General features: G+C 42.9%; 1 long non-coding RNA gene across 9 annotated transcripts in view; it reads right to left on the minus strand.

Annotated features, from left to right (window-relative positions):
• Positions 1-12,560, minus strand: part of LOC106508625 — a 39,420-nt gene that overhangs the window by 9,262 nt on the left and 17,598 nt on the right. For 8 of the 9 annotated variants that reach the window (XR_002336850.1, XR_002336849.1, XR_002336853.1 and 5 more), the window contains one exon: positions 1,483-6,336. This is a non-coding gene — a long non-coding RNA (uncharacterized LOC106508625). Of the gene's footprint in view, positions 1-1,482; positions 6,337-12,560 lie in introns of those variants that run through there. The other variant, XR_002336855.1, reaches the window with a different exon arrangement.

The following is a 12,560-nucleotide window of genomic DNA, read 5'->3' on the forward strand; positions in this document are numbered from 1 at the left end:
GCCAAGCCTGGGTGGTTTTACAGGTAAGTTCTGCCTTCAGGAAATGGATCATTTTAATATCATAAAATGGCTTCAGAAAAATAGAAAGAGGAAGAAATCCCTTCAGCTCATTTATGAGCCTATGAAGCCTTGGAACAAAGCTGAAAAGAAAACTTTAGGCCCCTTTCATGTATGCACAAAGAGACAAGTGTAAGAAATAACGTATTATTTGTAAAATCTGGCAAAGTAATTCTTAATTCATTGCTAATTAAGATTTATCCAAGAATGTAAAAAATGACTTAGAAGATAGATTAATATAGTCACTACATTAACAGATGAAAGGAGAAAAATCATTTCAATAGATGCAGAAAAGACACTTAATTCAACCCAGCAATCATTCTTGATTAAACAAAGATACCTCCTCAAAATGAATAAATAAATACTCTCAAGTAAAGCAAGGATAGGTGAGACCTCTCCCCACTTAATGAAGCGCGTCTTCAAAAGCCCGCTGCCAATACTGAAACTCACAGTGTTGAAAACCTCAGGATACCCTCCCTTCAACGTCATATGGTAGGTCCTAGGAGCCACAATAAGAAAATAAAAGAGGAGTTCCCTGGCGGCCTAGTGTGTTAAGAATACAGCGTTGTCACTGCTGTGGCTCAGGTCACTGCAATGGAGAGGGCTGGATCCCTGGCCAAGGAACTTCCATGTGCTGCAGAAAAGAAAAAGTTAAAAGACTGAAATGTTTATAGGACACTTATTCATAGTGGCCCCAGACTCAAAACAAGACAGTTCTATTAACATGGAGCTGGGGAGTTCCCGTCGTGGTGCATCGGAAATGAATCCAACTAGGAACCATGTGGTTGCGGGTTCAATCCCTGGCCTCGCTCAGTGGGATCCGGTGTTACCATGAGCTGTGGTTTAGGTCACAGAAGAGGCTCAGATCTGGGGTCATTGTGGTGTAGGCCGGAGGCTGCAGCTCCAATTTGAGCTCTAGCCTGGGAACCTCCATGTGCTTCGGGTAAGGCCTTAAAGAAAGACAAAAAAACAAAAACAAAACATGGAGCTGGGATAACAAACTGTGGAATATCCAAAGAAGGGAACATTATTCAGTCATGCAAGGATGGATTCCTGACGCAGGCAACAACATAAATGCAACGTAAGGCAACACTGTGCAGTGTAAAAGCATCCAGTCCCAAAATGAAAAGCCCGGGTGATTCCATTTACATAAAGTTCAAGAACAGGAGGCACTAACTGATAGCCACAGGAAGCAGACTGCTGACTGCCTAAGGCTGGGAGGAAGGACTCGACAGGGGGGAGCCCGGGGGCGTTTCCTGGCGCGATGGGAGTGTGCCGTATCTTGATTAGGACCTTGATTACACAAGTGTATCTAGTGGTCAGACCTAACTGAGTTCAGCAGTTAGGACCTCTGTGCATTTTATTGGTTGATAATTATACCCCAAATTTAAAAAGCATCATAGACACAAAAAGCTAAAGACCAGGGAAAAGAGATAACGTAATTAGTACAAAGAATATATGCTTGCATAGAATATCCAGGAGAAATTACAAATAAATATGAGTGCTAATAAGAAAGCTCACAATTTGCTAGAAACCAATACACAAAAATCAATAGTTATTGTTAAAGGACATTATTAACCATGACAATAAAAGCTTTTAAGGTGTCAAGAAATAAATTTAACAAATGGTGTGTCAGATTTTTATGGAGAAAGCAACAAAAGCTGATGGAAGTGGGGAAGAAATACAGGATTTACTATATTCATGGACGGAGAGTTCAATATTTTAAAGACTGCAATTTTCCCCAAATTTACCTATAAATTCAATACAATTTCAATAAAAAATTCCTGTACAGTTTTTCAAAGGACTTGACAAAACTATGCTAAAGAAAAAGGAAGGGGATTAGACAGGGATGGTAGTAATTTGAACAATGTGATGTTGTCACAGGGAGCAGGGACCCGAAATAGAAGCACTTAGAAAAGGAAATCTGAAATACGCAGAGACGGCCTGTCAGATCGCTGGGCAAAGGATCAGCATAATCAATGAATGAGGCTGCATCCTGGCTGTAACGGAAAAGATACTCTCCAGGAAACCAGGGATGAAAGAGGGTAAGACTGGGTATCGACGTCCTGTCATACCCCCAAATCATCTAAATGAAAGCAAAACTTGAAAACGAAGGAGTTCCCGTTATGGCTCAGGGGCTGAAGAGCCTGACACAGTGTCCCTGAGAAGGCAAGCTTGATCCCTGGCCTTGCTCAGTAGGTTAGGATCTGGCACTGCCACAAGCTGCAGCGTAGGTTGCAGATGCAGCTCAGATCCGGTGCTGCCATGGCTGTGGTGTAGGCCTGTGGCTGCAGCTCCAATTCAACCTTCAAACCCGGGAACTTCCATATGCCACAGATGTGACCCTAAAAAGAAAAAAAAAAAAAAGACAAAATAAACCGTGCGAGGCCATCTTGCTGACATCTGAGCACTGTCATTCCTCCTTAAGGGCCAAAAGCATAAATCATATTGAGAATAAAACTATATCAAACTAAGGACTTCTGCGTATCAAGGCAACGATGAAAAGAGAGAGTGCCCGTCATGGCTCAGTGGGAACGAACCCAACTATGAACCATGAGGTTTCGGGTTTGATCCCTGGCCTCGCTCAGTGGGTTCAGGATCCGGCATTGCTGTCAGCTGTGGTGTAGGTCACAGACAAGGCTTGGATCCCGAGTTGCTGTGGCTGCAGTGGCTACAGCTCTGATTAGACCCCTAGCCTAGGAATCTCCATATGTCGCAGGTGGCCTTAGAAAAGACGAAAAGACAAAAAAAGACAACAATGAAAAGAAAGTCAAACAAGAAAAAAGGAAAAAAAAAAAGTCAGTAGCCACTCTAAGGTGTTTACAGCCCAAACAACTAGTTTTATAGAAGAGGAATATAACAGAATTCCCTAAAAATCAGGCAAGCAAGAGTTCCCGTCATGGCGCAGTGGTTAACGAATCCGACTAGGAACCATGAGGTTGCGGGTTCAGTCCCTGGCTTGCTCAGTGGGTTAAGGAACCGGCGTTGCTGTGAGCTGTTGTGTAGGCTGCAGATGCAGCTTGGATTCCGAGTTGCTGTGGCTCTGGCGTAGGCTGGTGGCTACAGCTCCGATTCGACCCCTATCCTTGCAACCTCCATATGCCGTGGGAGCGGCTCAAGGAAAGGCAAACAAACAAACAAACAAAAAATCAGGCAAGTAAACAATACAAGCAAAAAGGAAGTACAAACAAATGGAAAAATGCTTCAACCTCTCTGGTAATCAAAGAAAAATTCACACTAGATCAAATACCATGCCATACCTATCAACTGACAAAAATCAACAACCAACCAATAAATCCAATAATAAGAATGGGTGGGGCTACTGGAACTGGAAAGTCTTATATAGTGTTGCTATGGCTGCAAACTGGTACTAACACTTTGAAGAGCTATTTTGGAACAACTGAAAAAAAAAATTGATGATGTGCAAAATCTACCAAGCAGAAATGAGATTTTTCTTTTCTTTCTTTCTTTTTTGTCTTTTGTCTTTTTAAGGCCGAACCCGCAGCATGTAGAGGTTCCCAGGCTAGGGGTCGAATTGGAGCTGCAGCCCCCGGCCTACACCACAGCCACAGTAACACCAGACCCAAGCCACATCTGTGACCTACACCACAGCTCACGGCAACGCCAGATCCTTAACCCACTGATCGAGGCCAGGGATCGAACCACAACCTCATGGATGCTAGTCAGGTTCGTTAACCTCTGAGCCACGACAGGAACTCCAGAAATGAGACCTTTCGATGTTGGCCATAGAGCAGCACACACGTGAGGTGATGCACGCGAGACGTTTACTGCGACACGATTCATAACAGGGAAAAACAACAAATGTTCTGAAACCATACACTTTTTAAAATATGCAAATAAGTCTACTGCGTCTTTATTATGGATGCGCATGTACCTAGAGGAAGTGTGTATCACCACCACTGCTACCTATCAGGCAGCGACAGTGTATGGGACCCCTGGGTTGCCTGGGTAGGAAGCCTGGCTTCTCTGGGGACCAGACGTGTGGCCTTGGGCAAGGCACCTCACCAGTCTTTCCTCAGCCCTCATCTCTAACACGGGGATAAAAATAGCATTTCTGTCACATGCCTCCTTGGGCGTTAAAGGAGCTAATGCATGTAAAGTGCTTAGATAATGGCCAGCATACAGTTTCTCCTGCCATCATTATCATAATCGTTATCACAGCCGTCATCACTGCTGTCCTTACCCTGTTGTCAAGGCAACAGTTACTTCTGGGAAGGGAAGTGGGGGTGGGGATAAATCTATAGGTTTATCCACAAGGAAATATGGCTCCACGCTAACATACATGAAACCTGAGCTTAACATGTACCTGGCTGAGGGTACCAAGTACATGATAACTTGTCGTGGAAGTTAAAAGTCATAAAAGTTTCTAGACTTTGTTGCATGGTTCAGATGGTTCCTCTATGAATGATCTGTGGAATAGCATGGAGAAATGTTTAAACTGTCTTGTGAATGGAATGGCTGAGACAGGAAGGTATTGTAGGAACATATTTTTGGACAAATGCTCGATATCTATAGGCAACAGCAAGTTACAAGTTACCTGTTCGAGGGAAAAGCCAGGGGAGTGAAAAGTGATTCCTTCCAGGAACATCTGAGACCCCAAAGGCGCAGAAAAATGCGCAGAAGTGCAACTTCTAGGAAGGACATCAACACAGAGCTCCTGGAAGTGCCAAATATTGTAGCTGACATACGTATCCAAAAACAGATTCCCGAGAAAACTATTAAAGTAACCTGAAGAACATTCGTTCATTTTCTAATGAATATTGATTGCACTTCAATTATGCATACATATGTTTTCAGTTTGTCTTTTTGCCTGAGGCAGACTTCAGCTTTTTTTTTTTTTTTTTTTAAGTAAGAAAAAGAAAGAAAACTACATTCTCTAAGTGCATCTGTTACCATAAAGGGCTTTAGGGGTTATATTCCTAGAAAGATTATCTGTCACTTTCAGCAGCAAGTGGCACCAGCCATCTACAAAGGCTTACACAATAGGGGTTTGCTGCTCTGCCACCGGAGCAGAAGTCTGAAGGTAAGCAGTCCTGGGTGGATGCAACGCTCAGCACGATCCATGAGACTCGGCGCTTTCTGCCTCCCTGCAACGTTTCTGCTCAAGGATGTGAGCTGGCGGCGGCTCAAGGCAGACGGCGCGTAGGGCGGCGGACCCTTGGCTTGTCTGCCGCTTTACTGGGGAGAAAAATCCTTCCGCGAAGCCCCTCCAGGGACCTGGTCTTTCATCTCCGTGGTGAGCAGGGGGACGTTTCCCAAACGGTGCCCAGGCAAACGGGTGAGGATCACCACGGCTGGCCCATCACCTAGGCCTGGAGATTCCTCTTTCAGCCTATCGCCCCTTGTGGCTGAACAAAACCTGGGTGACGTGCCAAGGAGGAAAGCCGCAAAGAGGGAAAAGGGCGACACTTACCTAATGGGAAAGACTCGGGCAAACTACAGAGAAGACACAGACCCGCGTGGCACCCCCTCAGTTTTCCAGGTAGACAGGTTGCTGGGGGCAGGCGCTGTGGACAGGACCCAGTGGGTATCACCTGTCTCTTTCTTGCCAGGAGTACCCGAGTTGCTGGGTACTGAGTGGTCAAGTGTTCTCCAGAGATGGGGGCGACTTAATTGTCTCTGGCCACCATGGTAAATCCGTTCCCCTGCAAAGTGACCAGTATGGGATGGAATGAGACGTCAAGGGGAGTCTTCTGCGGAGGTTCTGGAAGGGGATGGAGGGAAGGAGGCCCCTTCCAGTCCTGACGCAGGGCTCTGGTTGGGGAAGGGGGGTGTCTTTGCTGCGGTGGCTAAGCCTACAGGGTGGGGGGCAGCAGCGCCTTAGGGAAAATGGGTCCTGGGTGGTGCTGTCAAGTTTCTAAACTAATCATGCATTTAACCACTCACTCAATCCCCAAACTTCTTGTAGTATGGGATAACACGTTTTCTTCTTTGTTTAGGCCATTTCTGATTTTTTTGTGGATTTTTTGTTTTGTTTTGTTTCATTTTTTTGTTTGTTTTTGCTTTTTAGGGCTGCACCCACAGCATATGGAAGTTCCCGGGCTAGGGGTCCAACTGGAGCTGCGGCCGCCAGCCTACACCACAGCACAGCTCATGGTAGCACTAGATCCTTCACCCACTGATAGAGGCCGGGGATTGAACCTGCATCCTCATGATCCAGTCAGATTGTTAACTGGGGAGCCACGAAGGGACTCCCTAGGCCATTTCTGTTTGATTCTCTGTTGCTTGCAGTCAAATCATCCTGATATTACACTCACACTGAAAAATAAAAAGTAAACAATTTAATGAGCGATTTAAACCATTTAGATAGAAAACAAACTAACGAGAGCACACCTAGCTGTTTGAAACTGGTTTGAATCCTCGTGTTTGGAATAATCAAGTCTCACAAGGAAAGCCCTTTACTGAGTATTTCCTACATGAAAGACACTTTTCTGCCACAATGAGGCAGCAATTGAGAGAGTGAGTTAGGGACACAAAAAACAAAATGCATAAGCCTTCAATGCAAGGAGCTTATAATACAACTGGGTAGAACGTTCACTTGACAGAAAAAATTCTAAATTGTCCAACACTTTTTTTTAGGGCTGCACCTGTGGCATATGGAGGTTCCCAGGCTAGGGGCCTAATCAGAGGTATAGCTGCCAGCCTACACCACAGCCCCAGGAACGCCAGATCTGAGCCTCATCTGCAACCTACACCACAGCTCACGGCAACACCAGATCCTTAACCCACCGAGCGAGGCCAGGGATCGAATCTGCAACCTCATGGTTCTTAGTCGGATTCGTTTCCCCTGTGCCACAACAGGAACTCCCTCCAGCACTTTTAAGAAGTGGGTCCCTTAATTCAAGGATGGTACCTATTATCAACCACGTGATGAACTGTACCGTTGCACCGTATTATGTCAAACATCAGAATCCCTTAGCACAGGGAAAAAAAACTCTAGATCCTAACATATTAGAAAAATATTTCATTTCATAAGATCAAACCCTCTTTTGAAAGAGCATGTGACATCTGAACTGATTTACTTTACCCCTGAGCAGAGTGAAAATTCATAGAGAAAGACAAAATGTCCATTTTTTTTTTACTTAGAGCGTTTTTACCACTTATGAATAATCACGGCAGACAGGGAGTCACTAGTGGAGTCTAGACAAATGCGTCTTCACTGTACTTGCATTTGAGCGCAGGGATTTCTGATTTGATCGTTAATCTGCACATGTACTGATGAACATCGAGCTGCTGCAGAGATGGTGGAGAGCCAGCTGACCTGTTCACACTTGATGTGATACATTTTGGAGTTTGTGGAGAGAGTGCCCAAGGCAAAGCAGGCTTCTAAGTAGTGGCGAGTGCACTCAGCCTTCCCGGGCACCCAGTGGGAGATTAAGAGGGCCAAGCCTTGGCAGGAAAGCAGCAACCCAGATATAAAATACTTCGGCCCTGAATGTGTCTACCGGAGCATAAATTTATTAAAACCCCATTTTAGACCATAAAGCAAACGCATCGATAAAGCAGCAGCTCCCGTTAGCTAATTCAGGTTTGTTTTGTTTGGTTGCAGTTTTTTTATTTTTTTATTTTTTCTAATGTGAGTGGTTGAGCGATCCTGACTTTAAAAGAAGTTACTCAAGGACCAGTTCCATGATCAGCTGAAGTCCAGTGTGGGTGCTGCTGAATGCAGAAGGGCCAAGTCGGTGCCTTCTCCATAAAACCATTTGAGAGCTTTTCGCCATGGCTGTGTGTTGCATTTTCCTCTACAGAAACCAGCAAGTACCAACCTGACCTGTAAGCAGAATCTCCCCCTCCTCAGAGGACGGTCATTTCGGCTGAATTCCATCTGGAAGAGCTCAGGTCGGAGAGAAGGGCAAAGCAGGTGGAGGATCAAAGGAGCTTTAAGGAACAAGAGGGTGGTTCAGCTGCTAACACTTCATCAGCCTGATTACCAGTATCTGTCTTTTAGGGCGATCTGCCTCCCACTTTTCATGGAGTCCTGCCATCCTGGAGGAGGGTATTACCCTATTAATTTTTAAATTTTTTATTATTTTCAAAAGTTCAAGTGCCAATACTGTGCCAACCGCCAATGCACAGCAAAGTGACCCACATACATAGACATACGTTTCCCTTTCTTATATTATTTTCCATCATGGTCTATCCCAAGAGGCTAGATGTAGTTCCCTGGGCTGTACAGCAGGATCTCAGGGCTTATCCACTCCAAATGCAAGAGTTTGCATCTACTAACCCCAAACTCCCATTCCGTCCCACTCCCTCCCCCTTCCCCTTGGCGACCACAAGGCTGTTCTCTGTGTCTATGCGTCTGCTTCTGTTCTGTAGACAGGTTCATTTGTGCATATTTTAGATTCCACACTTAAGTTATATCATATGGTATTTGTCTTTCCTTTCTGATTTCTCCACTTAATATGAGAATCTAGTTGCATCCATGTTGCTGCAAATGACATCATTTTGTTCTGGCTGAGTAATATTCCATTGTGTGCATCTGTACCACATCTTCTGTATCCATTCATACCTCGATGGACACTTAGGTGTCTCCATGTGTCAGCTATTGTGAATGGTGCTGCAATGAACATAGGCGCCTGGTCCCTCTGATGTATGGTTTTTTGTTCGGATATGATGTGCCCAGGAGTGGGACTGCTAAATCATGTGGTAGTTCTATATTCAGTTTTCTGAGGAACCTCCACAGTACTCTCCATAGTTGTTGTACCAATTTACATTTCCACCAAGAGTGTAGGAGGGCTCCCTTTTCTCCACATTCTCTCCAACATTTGTAATTTGTAGACTTACTGATGATGAAATGTCAACATTTTTATGCTTTTAGGATACATCACCATTTCTTTTATGCTGTAGTCTTTGCTTCAATTCTTTGCTATAATTCGTTTCTAGTGATCAGGATATTTTCAGGGCATTTTCTTTCAGGACTGACATATAAGAAGAATCTTTTCTGAGTCCTCAATTATATCTAAAAAAGTTCCTGTTGCATTTGCACATACAAAATACTGGCTCGATATAAAATATTTAGGTTATACTTTTCCAGCAGAATTACATTTTAATTGCTTCATTTATTCTGATATATAGATAGATAGATAGATAGATAGTAGGGGAAAATTCCTAGTTTTTCCCGTCATATTTAAATTCCTTAAAATTAAAATTTTAATTCAGATAATATAGATGCACTTTTATTAAAGTTGCCTGACATTAATTTTGCCCTTTGATTTAAATATCTAAATGGTTCTCCTATAAAACAAATCATCAATTTTTTTTTTTTATTGCTCCTCTTGGCCTGCTCTGTTCTTTCCTATTGGAAATAGTTTGTGTTTACACGAGATCTCTCCATTTTCTCTTCAGATTTAGGTGTTCCGGTTTTTAGAAGAAGTTAAGAGAAAGGTAGAGCTCCCACATGCTCCTCACATTCCTCCCAATTACCGTAATTACCATGATTAACATCTTGAGTCAGTGTGGTCATTCGTTATACTCAGTGAGCCAATATCAATACATTGTCAGTAACCAAACTAAAGTCCGTGGTTTACATCGGAGCTCTCAGTGCTGTCCGTGCCATGACCTTGACAAATCTACACTGCATCATGATGCGTAATTCCCCATCGCGGTGTCCTGCAGCGTGATAGACGCATTTCGTAAAAATCCTCTTTGCGGTACTCATCCATCCTTTCCTCCCCAAACCTTTGCACCCTGTTTTTTTTGTTTTTTTTTTTTTTAAAAAAACTTTTCTAGAACGTCATATAGTTGGGATCATACACAGTGTTGCTCCTTCGGACTGGCTTCTTTCACTTAGTCATACGCATTTAAGGCTCCCCCATGTCTTTCATGGCTTGTTGGTTCATTTCTTTTTAGTTCTGAATGATACCCCCTTGTCTGCATGGACCCCAGTTTATTTATCCATTCACCCACTGAAGGGCATCCTGGGTGCTTCTAAGTTTGGGCAATGATAAACAAAGCTTCTGTAAACACCAGTGAGCAGGTTTTTAGGTGGACGTAACATTTCAATACTTTTGCATAAATACCAATGAGCACAAGTGCCAGATCATCTGGCAAGAACATATTTAGTTTTGTAAGAAACAACCAAACTGTCTTCCGAAGTGGCCGTACCCTTCGGTATTCCCACCGGCAATGAACAAGGGCTCCTGTTGCTCCTCACCCTCCCCAGCACCTGATGTTGTGATGTTCTGGATTTTTGGCCACTCTCATCGGTGTGTGGTGGCATCTCGTTGTTTTAATGTACATTTCCCCAGTCACACATGATGTTGAACATCTTTTCTTATGCTTATTTGCTATATATTTTATATATATATATTTCTGTACAGATCTCTTGCCTATTTTCAATGGGTTGTTTTTCAACTTTAAGAGTTCTTTATACATCCTGGATACCAGTCCTCTATCTAATATGTGTTTTGCAAAGATTTTTATCTTAGTCTGTAGTCTGCCTTTTCATTTTCTCTCTCTTTATTTTTTGGCCACACCTGCAGCATATGGAAGTTCTCATGCCAGGGACAGAACCCATGCCACAGGAGCAACCCAGGTCACTGCAGTGACAATGCTGAATCCTTAACTTTCTGAGCCACTCCTGTCTTTTCATTCTATGAATACTGTCTCTTTTGCAGAGCAGAAGCTTTTAAATGGTGTTTTGTCTCAGATGTTACCATCAAACCCTAGGTCACATATATTTTCTCTTATGTTATCTTCCAGCAGTTGTGTAGGTTTTACATTTTACATTTAGGTCTATAATCCATTCTGAGTTCACTTTTGTGAAAGTGTAACATCTACCTAGATTCTTTTTTTTTTTTTTTTTTTTTTTTTTTGTCTTCTCTAGGGCCGCACCTGCAGCATATGGAGGTTCCCAGGCTAGGGGTCTAATTGGAGCTGTAGCTGCCGGCCTACACCACAGCCACAACAACTCAGGATCCGAGCCGCATCTGCAACCTACACTGCAGCTCACATCAATGCCAGATCCTTAACCCACTGAGCGAGGCCAAGTATCGAACCTGCAACCTCATAGTTCCTAGTCAGATTTGTTAACCACTGTGCCATGACGGGAACTCCTACCTAGATTCATTTTTGATTTGCATGTAGATAATCTAGTTGTGTCAGCCCCATTTCTTGCATATTTTTTCAAGAGATTTTTTTTTAGTTTATCTTCTCTGTGAGTTCTAAAACTTGTTGAACTTTTAAGTCACAGTGAAAAGGGCAATGAACCCACAACTGGCAAAGTTACCTCTATGGTGGTGGAATACAAGCTTGGATTAGAAGGTAAGTGCTTACCCCCAAAAATGGAATAAAGTACACAAGAGAAGATACACTTCTTTCTCCCCTGTGTCTGTGGCCTGAGAATCAGACCTGCTACCCTTTCTTGTGCCCAGTCTTGTACCGTTTATTGATTTATTTATTTAATCTTTTTAGGGCTGCCCCTGTAGCATATGGAAGTTACTGGGGTTGGGAGCTTACACCACAGCCACGGCAACACCAGATCTGAGCCGTATCTCCGACCTACACTGCAGCTTGTAGCAACGCCAAATCCTTAACCCACTGATGGAGGCCAGGGATCAAAAAGCTGCATCCTCACAGACACTATTGGGTTCTTAACCTGCCGAGCTGCAGGGGAACTCCCCATTATTTATTTTTGAGACAGAGATTCCTAATACCATGTAACATCATGCTTTAAATCAGCACTAAGTGCCTGTTTCTACATTTTTTAACTTGGCAAACGAGGTGACTCATCAGAAAAAAGATGAGTTCTTTGGGTTTGCTTAATTTTTTTAACAACATAATTGTCAATCTTTAAGGAGCTCCTAAGCAAATTCAAACTTTCCTGATACCAAACAATGGATATACATACTTAAGTCTCACATTCTGGACAACGTTTTCTAATAGTCCAAATATTTCATAATTTCTTGATAAAATAATCATCTGTATGAAGTACTGATTTTTACGTCAGTGTTTAAAACACCTTTAAGGTACTTAAGCTCAGTGTGTTTATCTGCTCATTTTTAAGGAACTAATTACTTTTGAGTTTAAATGAAAATAGGACAATAAAATTAAAACTACATAGGACCCTTGACCCATTTTAAAAGCAGCAGTAGTCCAGTAAATAAAAGCAGGCGTTGTAAATACAGGCCTTGGCTACCTTCTCCATAAAGTAACGGCTGGAAGCGATGAAAAAAATTTAATACAGTAATTTTCCTCTTTGGCTCTTTTTCTAGACTCTCCTCAGCTCTCCAGTACTTATACCAAATGCACTTTAGTTATCATTTGAAGGGGACAGTCAAGCAAAAGTCCCGAGCAGTGCTGTAAAGTTGGTTTCCTGAGATACATTTTTTTTCTAATATGGATTTTTTCCCTTGTGATTTTCTATATTTAAAGGCCTCTAGTCTACACACACACACACACAAAACAAAACAAAAAACAAAAAAACCCAAACCCTTCTGGTTTACAAGTAAAACTGAAGGAAAAATACATATTAGTTTCTC

Source organism: Sus scrofa, chromosome 12 (genome assembly GCF_000003025.6).
Source record: "Sus scrofa isolate TJ Tabasco breed Duroc chromosome 12, Sscrofa11.1, whole genome shotgun sequence".
NCBI classification, from domain to species: domain Eukaryota; kingdom Metazoa; phylum Chordata; class Mammalia; order Artiodactyla; family Suidae; genus Sus; species Sus scrofa.